This window comes from Triticum dicoccoides, chromosome 2A (genome assembly GCF_002162155.2).
Source record: "Triticum dicoccoides isolate Atlit2015 ecotype Zavitan chromosome 2A, WEW_v2.0, whole genome shotgun sequence".
In the NCBI taxonomy this organism is placed as follows: domain Eukaryota; kingdom Viridiplantae; phylum Streptophyta; class Magnoliopsida; order Poales; family Poaceae; genus Triticum; species Triticum dicoccoides.
In genome coordinates, this window is record NC_041382.1 from 35,180,545 (window position 1) to 35,196,135 (window position 15,591).

The 15,591-nt window shown below is 46.1% G+C and overlaps 1 long non-coding RNA gene across 18 annotated transcripts in view; it reads right to left on the reverse strand.

The window, feature by feature from the left end:
• Positions 1 to 7,772: 7,772 nt before the first annotated feature.
• The window catches only part of LOC119352991, a 42,758-nt gene continuing 34,939 nt past the window's right edge, over positions 7,773 to 15,591 (reverse strand). For 16 of the 18 annotated variants that reach the window (XR_005170302.1, XR_005170300.1, XR_005170298.1 and 13 more), the window contains 5 exons: positions 12,332 to 12,556; positions 9,529 to 12,083; positions 9,215 to 9,442; positions 8,274 to 9,112; positions 7,773 to 8,123 (listed from right to left, as the gene is read on the reverse strand). This is a non-coding gene — a long non-coding RNA (uncharacterized LOC119352991). The remainder of the gene's footprint in view (positions 8,124 to 8,273; positions 9,113 to 9,214; positions 9,443 to 9,528; positions 12,084 to 12,331; positions 12,557 to 15,591) is intronic. The other 2 variants (XR_005170303.1, XR_005170301.1) reach the window with 2 other exon arrangements.

Here is a 15,591-nt window from a genome sequence, read left to right on the forward strand (position 1 = left end):
CGGCCGATCCTAACAAACATTTCCGAGACCTACCTACCTACCTACGGTTAGCTACACCGATGGATCTTCTAATCACTTTTACCAAACCCTAGCCAAAGTAGCCAGTAAACCAGGGAAGTGGAGATGGCCGGCGACGAGCTTGTGGCGGTGGCGGCGGAGCCCGCGGAGTGTAGCAGGTGGGTACTGATGTGTCTACTGGCTGTCGTCGGTTCGACTCTTTTCGTCGTCGGCACCGGGATGTTCGCCTACGTCGAGCATGTTGAGCAGCTTCCCGACCTCACATGGTTTCCGTCGCCTGACGTCGCGTTCTTCATCTCCTTTTTGTTCACCGTCCTAGGAGCAGTCATTTTTTCCGTTTTCATTGTTCTTTTTCAAGATTGGCAACGCGGCAATCCAGAAGGAGATAGGCTCGTAGATTCACTGTTGCTCTTCTAGTCAATCTATCTACTGTATTTATCTGTAATTTTACCTGCATCTGCATTCATGCATGGTTACATGAACCAGATCCATCGATCTGTCCATATACACAGCTTATGCACGTCTTTTCCTTATGCACGTCTTAGTTTGTTTGACCGAGAAATCGCCATGCATATAGTCTGCAATACGGACAGAAAGTAATAATAAAGAATCAAAGGCCCCGGGCGTTTCTACTTTCTCGGATTTTTTAGCCGGGTGGGCGATTTCTGTAGAGTTTAGGGTTTAGTTTAGCACTTCATTTTAGGGGAAGGCCTTCATGACACTTTATCGAAACTCAAATAAATTTACATCATTTGCAACGGCATCTAAAATGAAAATAAACGGATCCACATGCCACGTAGTGAACAGAGGTCCCTCCGCATTACTAGCTAACAAATGAGCCACCTTATTTCTTTCCTTAGAACAGTGAAATACAATTTTTGCCTTCAAAAAGAAACAGTGAAATACAATTTTTTTAGCGTGTAATTTTTTGAGTATTTCTTAGTTTAGCACTTCAGCACGTTCTCTTCCCAGTGAATCTTCAGTCTTCACGTGTTTGTTTCATTTTCAGTTGTTGAGCAATGCCTGGCAGTTCGACTTGTTTCTTCTATTCGCTATGCGGAGTCTCCAATACATATGGACTTATTTCTTCTATTTGCTATGCGGAGTTTCCAATACATATGGTTGCTCCAAAGCTAAGCTTATATTTGTTTGGCAATAAACTTTGTATTAAAAAATTCTTTACCTACCGGCGCTCACCTGCAGAAAAACTCATTGAGGAAAAAACCTTAGTCGAAACAAAAGATTGACTGCTCAAGTGATATTATACTGCATAAAGGAAAAAAGTATTAAGGCCGAGTATGTAAACCACTCGGCGAAGCCCGAATCAACCTCGGCAACATCTACGCCCAGTGTGACACTCGGCGTATATCCTGTCGGCATACGGACCTTAGCTGAGTGTATTTCGTCGAGGGCTCGGGAAACATGTAAGCCGAGAGAAAAACAACAGCCCACGACAAAAAAGGGTAACCAGGTGGCGGGCCACGTTAGCAGCGTTGAGTAAGCCGAATGTCGGCGCTCGACTTTCATCTGCTCGTCTTTTAGTTGGACCCAAGAACTACGCAGAGGCACCACGTGTATGCCAATATGCCGAGTGTCATGTCGTTGTTCACAGCAAATGTGTTCGCTGAGCAAGTCTGTACGTCGACCATTTTATATGTTAGTCATGGTTTTGTACGCCGAGGGTCTTCTCAGCTGAACTATTCATGAAACAATGGTGTAGATGCACTAGCATCTTGCATAATTCCACAGATGAATCTAAAGATTTAACAAATGCTGAGTTGTTTTACAACTAATGTGCATGACAAGATACTGTAAGTATTTATATTATCATACATTAAGATATTCTTTTTAGGGTGTACATTAAGATATGTTGGTAGCTGAATCTTCCAGGCTCATTGGTTCATTCTCTTGAAGGCCAGGGTGGAACATGGGATGGGATCCCTTGGTTTAATACAAAGATATCAGTAGATTGTGTGCGATGCGGAAATGTCTTACCCATCGAGGGGGACGTGGTACGTGTTATATAGGGGATTGCGAGTAATTCTATTGGAGATACATAACTTGAGGGAGAAGAAGTATAGGAGATAAGAAGCATAGTTACAACCGAATACAGAATTTAAACTACCCATGCGGCTATCTATCTTATCTATCTCCTCATACATATCTCGTTTGACACCCTCCCTTAATCACAACTTCATCAAGTTGAGATTATGCTTGAAATCTTCAAAACTCCTTGTAGGCAAAGCTTTTGTAAACCCATCTGCCACTTGATCCCGTGAATGAATGAAACGAATGTCCAAGAGTTTATTAGCAACTCTCTCTCTGACAAAGTGGAAATCTATTTCAATGTGCTTTGTTCTAGCATGAAATACTGGGTTTGCAGACAAATAGGTGACACCAAGATTATCACACCATAAGCATGGAGCTGGAGAGCTTTTCACACCTAACTCCTTCAAGATTGACTGTACCCAGATGATTTCTGTTGTTGCATTGGCCAAGGCCTTGTATTCTGCTTCAGTGCTTGACCTGGACATTGTGGCTTGTTTTCTGGCACACCATGATATAAGGTTGGGTCCAAAAAATACTGCAAAGCCATCAGTGGAGCGTCTGTCATCCAAGCATCCTGCCCAATCTGAATCAGAAAAGGCACTGACAAGAGTAGAGGGTGACTTGCTGAAGTTTAGACCAACATTCAAAGTATACTTGACATATCTGACAATACGCTTAGCTGCAGTCAAGTGAACTGTGGTGGGTGCATGTAGGAACTGACATACTTTGTTGACAGCAAAGGAAATATCTGGCCTGGTCAATGTTAAGTACCGAAGTGCACCTACAAGACTTCTGTATTTTGTACTATCCTCTGGACCCAAAAGCGTTCCCTCTGTAAGAGATAATTTTTCTGTACTAGAGAGAGGAGTGGGTGTGGGTTTACAACCTTGCAAACCTGCCTTCCTTATCAAATCGGTGGCATATTTTTCTTGAGAAAGATGTAGCCCATCCTTGTGCTGCTTCACCTCAATTCCTAGGAAGTAATGCAATTCTTCTAGATTCTTGAGAGCAAATTCAGCACCTAAATCCTTCAAGAGTCCTGATATTGCCTCATTAGATGAGCTCGTGACAATAATATCATCAACATATATGAGAACAAACATGGAGGTGTTGAACTTGTTATAAATGAATAAGGAGGTGTCAGATTTGGAAGGAACAAAGCCAAGTGTCTGCATCTTTTTACTGAGACGGGAATACCATGCCCTTGGAGCTTGTTTCAGTCCATATAATGCTTTATCTAGCTTGCACATGTAGGAAGGTGTATGTTTGCTTTCAAACCCAGAAGGTTGTTTCATGTACACTTCCTCTTCCAAAACACCGTGAAGAAACACATTCTGTACGTCTAATTGTCGAAGGCTCCATCCCCTGGAAACAACAATAGACAGTACGAGACGAATGGTAGCAGCTTTTACAACTGGACTAAAAGTATCCTCGTAGTCTATGCCATACCGTTGCTTGAAGCCTTTTGCAACTAGTCTAGCCTTATAGCGATCAATGGTTCCATTAGACTTTTTCTTAATTCTGAATACCCACTTGCAGTCAATGAGGTTTTTACCTTGCTTGGGGGGAACCAAGTGCCACGTTTTATATATTCTTCTACCATTGCCTTTTTCCACCTGTCATCACTCAGAGCCTCTTCAATTGTGTTGGGCTCACCTGGTTCACCTGTGGAACAAACTAGACCATATTTGGTTATGTGTTTGTAATTTTTCGGTTGAATCAAACCTTGTTGTAGCCTTGTACGGCGTCTTGGTGAACCAACAGGATCTGCAGCCACATAGGATCCCGCAGGAGCCAGATCAGCAGCAGAAGTCAAGGAAGATTCGCCCGCCACTGTCGGTTCTGGGTGCACGGGATTTTCTGTGGCTGTGGCCCGAGGCGATGGTGGGGGAGACGCCGCAGGGCCGCAGACGATCCAGGGGCGCCGACCGGCTCATCATGAGCGTGTGATTGCGCGGGCCCGCCTGAATCAGGAGCCGACCCCGCATCCGCCTGGCGCGTGAGGCCGCGCCGCTTGTAGCAAACCGGCTGGTCTACGAAGCGCGTGCGGTCCGGGCCACTGTCGCGCTGCCGCGTGGCGGCAGGAGACCGATGCGGGCTGGAGAGCGCGTCACGCCCTGTCGGAGGGGGCCGCGCGTCATGCAGTGGGCTGCTGGAGCCCACGCGACCGACCGCGCCTGGTGCGTCTGACGCGGGCGTGCGGCTGGTCGTTGGCACGGATCCCAGAGGCGATTGCCTGGGCATCTGCAGCTCCGATCCCGAGGGGGATTTGCTCCCCTCGCCGCGACACATGTGATCAGGGCCATCTGAATAGATTTCTTCGCCATTTTCTTCTCTGTTTCCATAGTGTGGTGCTCCTGTAACATCATCAGGTGACTCATGCACAGGAGGGTTAGCCAACATATGATCACAACAATTATCAACACCCCCTTGATCATAACCAGAAAGACTTGGAGGAAGCAAAAGAATTTCTTTTTGAAGTAGAGCACCAGCGTTTGGATGAAGATCAGAAAAAGGGAATTTGGTCTCATCAAAAACCACGTCGCGTGATATATAGACTCGACCAGTGGAGATGTCAAGGCACTTTACACCTTTGTGTTGGGTGCTGTATCCAAGGAAAGCACATTGGATTGATCAAAACATGAGCTTGCGTTTGTTGTATTGGCGTAGGTTAGGCCAGCACGCACACCCAAACACACGAAGAGTGGAATAGTCGGGTTTGACATGAAGAAGGCGTTCTACTAGAGTTTCATTATTTATGACACGACTAGGAAGCCTGTTGATAATGTGAACAGCAGTAAGAAACGCTTCGTCCCAAAACTTTAATGGCATGGACGCATGAGCTAAAAGAGCAAGACCAACTTCAACAATGTGACGGTGTTTGCGCTCAGCTGAGCCATTTTGTTGGTGAGCGTGAGGGCATGACACATGGTGTGAGATGCCAAGGGTTTGGAAGAAGAAGTTCAACTTCTCGTATTCCCCTCCCCAATCGGATTGGACAGCGATGATTTTAGAATCAAATTTACGCTCAACAAGTGCTTGAAAATTTTTAAACACTTGGAAAACGTCGGATCTTTTCTTAAGAAGATAGATCCACGAAAACTTGCTATAGTCATCAATAAAGCTTACGTAGTAAGTGTGCCGACCAACAGAACTAGGGGCCGGTCCCCAAACATCAGAAAAAATCAATTGTAATGGTTGAGTAGACACACTAGTAGAAATTGGATAGGGGAGCTGATGACTCTTAGCTCGCTGATAGGAATCACAAATAGTTTCAACATTGCGCTCACCAACATACGGGAGCTTATTTTTCCTAATAAGTTTTTCAACTAAAGCAAAAGAAGCATGTCCTAAACGATCGTGCCATTGTGTTGACGAGAGTTTGACAACACCAAAAGCCTGTTTATTGAATCTTGTGCGCTTCGGAATCAACGGATAAAGCCCTCGAACACATCTACCTCGATAGAGGATTCTCTTCGTGGCCTGATCCTTGATCAAAAAGAAATATGGATGAAATTCGAGAAAAACGTGATTATCAAGAGCAATTCTATGTACAGAAAGAAGGCTTTTATTGGCACTAGGAACATGCAAGATTTTTCTAAGATGAATTTTTCTTAGGGGGGTATGAAAAATTGAGTGACCAATGTGGTTAATCCTCATACCTTCACCACTAGCTGTGTGGATTTGATCCTTGCCACAATATTTTTCCTTCATTGTCACCTTTTCAAGTTCATTGGTGATGTGGTTGGTGGCGCCACTGTCGACATACCAGTTGGTGTCGATCCCATAGGAGCCATCCGCATCAGCAACAAGTTTGTCCTCGTCTTGGGAGGAGTCGCCATCGTCGTCGTAGCGATACCAGCAGTCTTTGGCCGTATGCCCTAGCTTACCACAGATCTGGCAGCGAGGTGCATCTGGCCGTGACCTGGTGGAGCCACCGCGACGGCCCCTGTTGTTGCCAGAAGAGGACCGCCCGCCGCCGCCGCGAGTGCTGGAGTTGTTGTTGCCGTGTCCCCCGCCCGAGGCCTTGCCCCTGTTGCGAGGTGATCCACGCTGATGAGAGGAGCCGCCGCCGCGGCCACGAAAAGCGGCGTTGGCCGACGACTTGAAGCCGCCCGAGGACTGGAAAAGCGCCACGCGCTGGTCGAAGTTGCTCATCATGGAGAAGAGCTCGTCGAGGGAGACAGGCACGATGCGGGCGTCGAGGGCGGACACTAGGGGCTGGTAGTCCATGTCCAGCCCATGGAGGATGTAGGAGACAAGCTCGTCATCTTGCAGAGGCTTGCCGGCTGCGGCGAGTTCGTCCGCGAGGCCGCGCATGTGGGCGAAGTAGGTGGCGACGGATCGGTTCCCCTTCTGCGCATTGATGAGGGCCGTGCGGATGTTGTTCACCCGGCTGAGAGACTGCGACAAAAACATGCCCGCCAGAGCAGCCCAGAGCGCGGGCGACGTGGTGATCGCGGTCACCTGCACAAGAACCTCTTTGGACAGATTGTTGAGCAGACAACCAAGTACCTGCTGGTCCTCCCGTACCCAGATTGGGTGGAGAGGGTTGGGCGTCGAGGACTCCTTCCCGTCTTTGTCCTTGGTGACGAGGAGTCGGGCCGGCTCCGGTGTGGTGCCGTCGGCATAGCCAAAGACACCGGCGCCCCGCAGCTGCGGCACGATCTGGGCGCGCCACAGAACATAGTTCGTGCGGGTAAGCTTCTCCGTGACCTGTTGGTTGAGGTTTGGGTGGGAGGAGCCGGAGGAAGACATGGCTAGGGCACTAATGGCGATGAGCTAGGCTAGATGAGATTGGAAGAGGAGGCCTTGTATACCATGTGCGATGCGGAAACGTCTTACCCATCGAGGGGGACGTGGTACGTGTTATATAGGGGATTGCGAGTCCCTGATACGCGTATAATTCTGTTGGAGATACATAACTTGAGGGAGAAGAAGTATAGGAGATAAGAAGCATAGTTACAACCGAATACAGAATTTAAACTACCCATGCGGCTATCTATCTTATCTATCTCCTCATACATATCTCGTTTGACAGATTGATCCATTTCCCGAAGGTCAGCATGAAGCATGGGATCTTCTGCTCATTCCAATATGATGGCTCAGCGCATCGATGGGGAGCCGAGTTAGCATGAAGTGAGGAAGAGGACGACACAAGATATTCTCTCCAGGTCGAGTGGAGAAGAAATCACAGGACTATGCAGAAGAAAGCCGAAGGAGCGGGCACAATAAACGGAGATAGGATGGGACCGTGTTGTGCTGAACTGATCATAGTACTTCAATTTGCTTGTTTAGTCAAAATTTAAAAAATGAACTTCAAGGTCATTTTTTTATTCAAGGTTATATTTTGTACTGGTGCCATTGTTCAGTTGAAATTTTCTGTTCAAGGTTCAGTTGTGCATTTGATGCCATTTTTGAGAGACTTCATGTGTGATGACTGATTTCTTTGGATGATTTGTGTTGTACAACAGTCCACCATCCTTCGTTTTCCTGTGCACTGGTTCTAGATCTTAAGCTGCTTAGCTATTATTTTGAAATAATTTGAACTTGCAGAAGCGATTCTCATGTGCTGAATATCCTTGTGCCATTTTGGAACCAGAATGTAGAAACATGTCTGAGTCACCCTTAAGAACCTTTTGCCTCACATGCATGTGCAAACAACAAAGACCCTTTCCAAATATCAGCAGTTGTTGAACAATCTGTACAGTAAAATAGGGGACAACTCTCACATATTCAGCGAACATGAGGTAGCCACACATCATGTTTCCAGGCACCGCTAGATTGTACTAGTAGCGGACCTAGGGCAAATAATTTGATGTCGGCGAGACAAGGTAACATCAACATGAGACAAATGCACCAAACATAAACCTTAAGATTGACCGCAGTTCAAACTGACGCTGAAAAATATTTCTTTATTATCTCAGACCAACGTCTAGCTCCAAATTCTTCCAGACCATCAATTCGTTCAAACACCTCTTCGGTTGTCCAATGTGGTTTATTTGTTCTGTGTCCACCGATTCAGCCTCACTTGCAGAAGGTGCATCCTGGATGCCCTGTTTAAACAACCAATGGCATAAAATTATTTGGCCACTATCCGTTGATGGATTAAGTACAGATGAAAGTTCTGAGCTTAAAAGGGTGCACAATATGAAGAAAACAACAGATACATTTGTAGATATAATGAACATGTCTGATTTACACACATATGATTTCTGAAGTGTGATTCATGTCAACTGAGGTTCAAATGAAGCAACCAAAGCTGAGACACCACCAACCTTCCAGCCATCAAATCCTGAGTTCATTGTTCGCAAAAAGAAAAAGAAAATCCTGAGTTCATTGATCAGATGCAAAGCAACACATTTCTTGTCGTCGTTCAAAAGAGAAATGTGAAAAACATTTACGACTCTAGCTAGCCACATAGTCTCATCTTTTCATTATTACATTCCTTCACAAACACTCAGACAACGGCCACTAAACTCAGAACCAATCCATGGTCTGATCTCCCTCTCCTTCAGGCGACTAAAAGGGCGTGCCATTGCATAAAGCCCAGGCTCGGCTAGTAGCAGCAGGGCAACGACATATGCATCAGTGCATCGAAGCAAAAATTAGCACCTGCTATCTGTTTGGGTTTACAGTGATCAAGTGATGGGATATACTCCTACAAGTTTCTCCAATGCAGGCAAATGTTTTGCAGGTGAGAAACTACACCGCTCACGCACTGCAGCAACAGCAGCTCAACTGTTGCCACAGCCCTTGGATTTCTTCTTGCTGCTCTTCTGCTTCCGTGCCGCCTTTGCCAAAGCCGAGGCAGCTTCTCCCGTGCGGTCAGGTTAGTCATCTGAACATCCTTTGGCGTTGGTGTGCGGCTGGACAGCTGCTGCAGCATTTTTGCTCTCGATCATTAACATTTCTCTCGAAAAAATTTCATCCATGCATAACCTTGCAGCAGCCAGAAAGCGCAGGACCAGCTGCAGTTTCTTCTCACCACATTGCCACTTTGAGTATAGATCCTTCACAGCAAGACGAGCTTTTTTTCTCAGCCCTGTGATGACAAGACAAGCAATTTTCACGTACGAGTGATAAATTCATGTCTTACACTAGACTAAGGTACATATCATGCAGAAAAAGAGGATGGCGTACACACCTATCAATTGCAATACGGCATCTGTAGTTCTGTACTGCCTGCCATTGAGAAACATAGTTGGCCCCAAATTAACATTTACTTACCTGGCAGAAAGTTTTTTGAACTCACTGCAGATGTGCCTGATCTCTTCAACCGTTTGTGTATTAGTCGCTGCATCAATTGCAGCTAGAAGGCCTGTTTCCATGCAAGGGCGTCTCTAAGAAATTGAATAACAACCCATGCATCTTTCTGCAGAAATTAGCTTTTAGAATAACTTGGAAGCTGCCAACAATGGGACAAACTGAAAGATAACAAAACAAGCATATGAAACTCACCTGGCCCTGCTTCTTGAGTACAAAAGTCTCAAACTTCTTCCAGATAGCACTATCATTAGTTAAATCTATCTCTATCGTACTCACTGTCTTGCTATCTTGTACAGCATAAGGAATTTTCCCACAAATAACATTAGGGGAACTATCAGATTTTTCTGGCAATGGAGTCTCTTCCTTTAGAGAACTTGGTTCTTCAGGGCGCAGAAGAGCCATTATCTTCAGAACACCGTACAACGAATCCACCTTGCTAATCATATAAGCATTTAAGTTCGGACAGAGTACTGGGCCTTTGGTGGGGCCAATAACAACCATAGGATCTCCGATTGCGGCGAGTGCATCAGCAAGCACTCTTGTGAAGTTGCTTGATGTGCAAGAAGCCAAAACCTCATTTTCAAAGCATGTTCAATCTTCTGAGAGAACTCCAAAGGTAGATCCTTAAAGACTTCATTCCTCCGAAGGTTATGTGTGACCTCATAGCAATTCCCCAGGGAAAGAGTAAGGATCAGAGGATAAAGTGCAACAACTGGTCTCAGGAGGACTGGTCTGTATCAAGTGCTAGGACCTGAAGTCTTGTGTGTCCATTCCTGGAGCATATGCTTGGTCGGCAAGATAGTCATAATCATCTGATATATGAAACGGCCTGATGGGTGTGCCAAACGATTAAGATCAGAATCTGGTCTCGATTTACATACCAGGTAGGTGTAAATGTAAACCTTGCTGGTACGGCACTCCAGTATATTGACCAACAGAGATTTCGTGCAGCATATAAAATCATTCTGTATCAAGTACGAAAAGCCATGAAACCAAGGCACTCCAGAAGACCCACATAGCATGTTGGGGATATGTAGTCTAGCTCATCCTTCCACTTTACATTGAGGGTAAAATCACGAGCAAGCTTAAAGTTGAAGATAAACGAGGATCTATCACAACCACTGTCAAGAAATCACTGCAAATATCGGAAAAAATCTGCCTACTCAGAACTATTGTCCAGGTACTGTAGTAGTCATGAAAGTTGTGCTTCGCCCAAGTGTGCTGCATGAAGCACAAGCATGGTTGTTCTCCCAAGATGCCCATGAGTTAAATTTTTATTTACCGGGCAAAGATTTGCACTAAGAGAATCAGCAATCAATTCATATGCAGCTGGTGAGTCAAGTAGACACAAGAGGCTCCCCATTGTCCCGTCTCTCCACACAAGGAAAACTAACTCAAAGAAGCGACACTCACAGAGAATAAAAAAAGCTTCTGAACTTCTTAGAACTTTTTGGAATACTGAACTGTGGGTTTTCGAAGAACTTTGCTATCTCATTTATGATAAGGATAGTTCTCACCAGTGTATATGAAGATGCAGGCTTCAGAGAAATTTCGACAGCGGACTCCAACTTCTTAAGTACACTGAAACCAACAGAAGACAGCTCATTCATCCAGAAACACTGAGCACATGAATGACACTGAGGGACACCCAATAAACATCTGTTGCCGTCTTGCTGCAAAGAATTTCTGCCAGCAATAGAAAGCCAACTTGAATTGATGTTAAGCACCACATATCTGTCAACTTCACCATCTTTTCTCAATCCAAAGTACTTGGCGCAAAGATCTTCATACATAACTGCATAATCATTTAATTCTGGACCATCGGTGTGGCGAAGATGAGACAGTACTTTGATTATGATCGACTTCCAGTGATTCCAAACATAAAACAGAGTTTGGGGTGACATCTGGTTAGAGGCCAGCATATCTTTACTACTGTTTTCATATTCAGATCCTGGCCCTAATTCTATATTGTATCCAGAGGCTCGAGACTGAAGATGAACATCAAGAATCAAACCAGAAGCAACAAGTTCAACCAATAGTTTGGACATTTCTGCCCTCAACCAATGTGCGATTTAAACTGAGTAGAGACTTATTCACATCTGACAGTGCATCAGCTTCCACGCAAAACAAAACAGTAGAAACTCAGAGACCTTTTTCGCCATCTCTTTGGCTTTTGCAAGCAACTGTCACTTTTCTGCATATCTTTTGGGAGGCCAACCTCTACCATTTGAAGACCACAGAGAATCCACAATGATATGGAGACGCCCTGTTGCATCCTCAAACAAATCTGCCTTCTCGAGCATGTCTACCTCCAGTAAGACAGCTCCTTTATGCTTTGCTATCCCTGCAGCTTCTAGGAAATTACACATTTCCATCTCTAAACTCGACAGTCATCAACAAGATTCGTAGAATTTAGGAATTTCCGTACATGATCCATAGAGCTGAAAGCTTTAACAAAAGCCATCCTATGCTTTATGACGACACGCTCAAAATAATCTTGAGCATAATTATCCAGATAGTTTGTTCTAATTGCAGAAACCTCAAGGATTTTGAATTCTGAAGCGAATGTTCCTCCTCCAGATTGCATAATTGTTTTCCTTTCGAGCACATGGAGAAACACTTGGTGTAACATTTAGCTTTGAAGAACACTTCCGCTGCCTCCGACCAGCATTCAGCGATAGCAAAATAATCATCAGCATCCTCAAGTCTAGAACTGGAAGTACCACATTTTTGCATATAGACCATACCTATGGCAATGCAAGGAACACAGTGTTTAGTCAGAGCTTCGTGGGGTGTAAGGTAAACTATCCATATGAAAGCTAAAAATTGGCATTTCTGTAATTTATATAGGGATGTCATTTCCAAAAAATGTTTTGAGATTTGATGACATTTACTTGTATGGCTAATCTTTAAGAACATGTCATTTGTAAAACATTATGAAATGATGAAATCTCAAGTATGGATACAGCTTGTAAATTATGGAGAGTTGGCAGACCTGCTCTTTTGTAGTCACCTAATTTGATATAGCAATTAGCAGCTTTCATGGACTCTGTCAATCTCTGATGTTGTTTGCAATGAAGCCTTGCTCAGCTCCAAATTTGTTGAGATGACACGGTCAGCAGTGGCTAGAAGTCCGGCAGCTCTTGTGCACTTCTCTGTGTGCATCACCAGCCTTCTTGAAGCACATGGTAGCCATCTCGAATTGTCCCTCACTGAATAACTACAAAAAAGAGAACTTGTGACATGTTAGCTTTCTCCATAGGATTGTTGTGGCCTTTTCTTTTGCCTTGTCGCTCTATGCTCATTCTCTTGCCGCCGAGCAACTTTCGCCGGCAGTTTTCTTGGGCTATGATTTTGTGCGCAATCTTCTTTTGACAATTCAACTTCTTTGCTACTTCTCTTTTATCTTCTATTAATGCAGTGTCTTCCTCTGATGCGCCATCTTCTCGTTACCCCCTCCGGCTTGACTCGACAGGCTCTGAAGATCCTTCATGCTACGACGACACTCTCAAGACGCGGATTTCGGATTATCTTTATTTGAAGTGTCTTCAAATGTGTGTGTTGGGGGGGGGGGGGATATTACTATTTGTCTAGGAGTCTGTATTAGGCTATGTCTCTTTCCTTTACCCCATGTCTTGTGTCGACCGATTAAGAGAATTCGCTTTCCCCTACTCGAAGAGAGAAAGCGAGGTGGCTAGTTGCGCTCCAGGCACCCAATTTACCCATGCTGTCTCCGGCGGCTCCTTTCCTCTAGCGACCTCACGGTCGTTGGTTGGAGGGAGTCGCCGGACCCCACGTGCGGTCTGTATAGTTGTAGGCTTAGATGGGCTTGCGTAGCTAGAATTCTGCCGACTGTGGTCTTGGGTCCGACGAGTTTGTTGATGGCAGCTAATAAATTCCTTCAAGTCCCGCTTCGTCGTGTTGTTCCGTGTCATCGACGGCCCTTGGGTCTGGTAGGTGGTCTGCCTGAGTGGTGTCTGCGGCGACCCCTTGATGGCTTTTGTTCTCGCCGGTGTTGGTCGCCATATCAGCGGCTACGACGGCGGGAGGGAGGTGTGGTGGACCGATGCAGGGTTCATAGTTCAACGCGACAGGTCCGGCGACTCTCCTTCGACTTTGTCGGGTGGAGGACTGGAGATAGGACCAAGGTGCACGGGGATGGTCCCCGGTCGACGCACCACGGCGACAACGCCTTGCCTTTTGCAGCGGGCTCACAAAGCTGATTTCGGCGATGGTGCGTCCTTGGTTCAGGCATTGGCGGCTTCGTGGATGATTATTATGTCTTTGCCACCCGGGGGCTATACCACCTCTCCAGCTTCCATCAGATCTGGCTTTGAGATCCGTGTAGCATCTTTTAGGTTTGCCATTCATTAGTCTTTCGTCTGTCTAATTGCACTGCAACGAGTTCATTAGCAATGAGTAGTAACAAAATTAAATGTTGATACCATGTATACACATGGATCCATTTTTGGGAATCTTTTTTGAATTCAAGGGGAACTTTTTTTAGGTATCTAAGTCTTAATCACCAACCAATTTTTTGAACTATTATAGAAAGTTAGGAACTTATATTGTTTCTATACTATTAGGGAATCTTCTAGGTTAAGTATTCATGATCTGACATTTTGATACCGCAATAGTGTAATACAGGCTCTGCCAGGACCGTATTAGTGTGGTAGCATGCTTTTTTTTCTGGCGTACCATAGATTAGCATGCTTTAGTAATTGAATTCCTATAGAGGAAAGACGAAAGCACAATGTTCACACAGATCACGAGGCATGGACGGAGATGACATGGGGTGGCATGGTGTTCACACGGACCTTACTAGATAGGTGGGTCTGGTACCCAATGTACGAATTCGCCGACGCCGAGGACAAGGCCCGACCTGATACGAAGTACTATGAGCTGAATATGCTGGAGGAGTTGGCAGCTAATCTACAGAAGTTTCCGGCAAAGGACGTCCCAAGAAAGTCCAGCATGGAGTCGTATTCACTCGCAAACCTGCCAAAGAAGAGTGTTCAAAACCGATACCTCTTTTCTGATTGTCATTATTTGTATGACTGAGTCTGACTCCAATTCCTTCCCCTCCTGCATTCAAGGGATTCGTCTCAATGCCTCAACTCCCCAAGCACATGGTGGGGCTAGATCATTCGGTGTTGCTCGATGCGCTGTGCCGGCAGAGACAAGGAGGAAGACGAGTCCGCCGTAGGTTCCACAGCCGACCCGTAAGGGAGCTAGGCAGCGGATGACAATGATGAGATGACGAAGCCACGTTGCGCTTTCAATGGGTCATGAAGAGGGACCAGGACGAGGAGGCGTCTGACTCGTGGGCACTTGCCCCAACAACTATGCACGGAGCCGAATTGAAAGAAGTTGCAGAGCGAGGCCACCGCTAGCATGACCTTATCCCGGTCCCTACCACAGGGCCATGCACCCCGACTCGATGCAGGCCTCCTCAACTGTCTGCTTACACCAAGGTGCGGGACGCATGCCGTCGGGAAGGTTTTTCCTGGGAAGGCCATCTTGACTCTGCTTCTTTTTGCTATTGGATCTAGTGGTTGAGGTTTGGACCTGGCATGTTCTCACTACTTTTGTAATGCCCTCGGGCTTTAAAGGAGTCTAACCAAAGGAAGAGGCGTCCAGCCCAGCACCCAAGCTTGGCCGAATCCACCCACAACACTACCAAGGTGTTAGGCGGAGACAGGTGGAGGCTCAGCGGGGCAAGGTGTTGCCCCGCCACCATTGACAAGTGTGCCAACGCTGGATGCGTCTGTATCTTCTTCATCATCGGTCACCACGTAGGAGCCAATGACGGCAGTACTAGAGGCGAAGCCACAACGCTCCCTACCGCCCTACAGGTCCAACCAAACGAAGTCAAACGTCATGGAGACGATATTGGACTCCCGCTCAGGGCCTGATGCATCCCTGGATATGGCATCAATGTCGACCACCAATCTGGGCGCAGCCACAAAGGACAAGGAGTCGACCACGAGTACAGCGGCGACCCTTCGTTGATCGTTGAGATGCTGTCCTCTAGCTCAAAGGATACTAGCGCTAGTCACCAAGGACGTGGAGCCGGCAGGCCAAAAGCCTCCATCTATGAAGGATTGAAGGGTGGCTCATGTGTTGGAGCCAACGTCAGGCCCTTCTCCTGTTGCGGTTGTTGTCCCATCCGCCTTACCCACCGCTCCAATCCAAGCCCCAGGTTCCATTGAGCTGAACGAGGGGAATGGCAAAACGAGAGTGGTGTCATCTTCA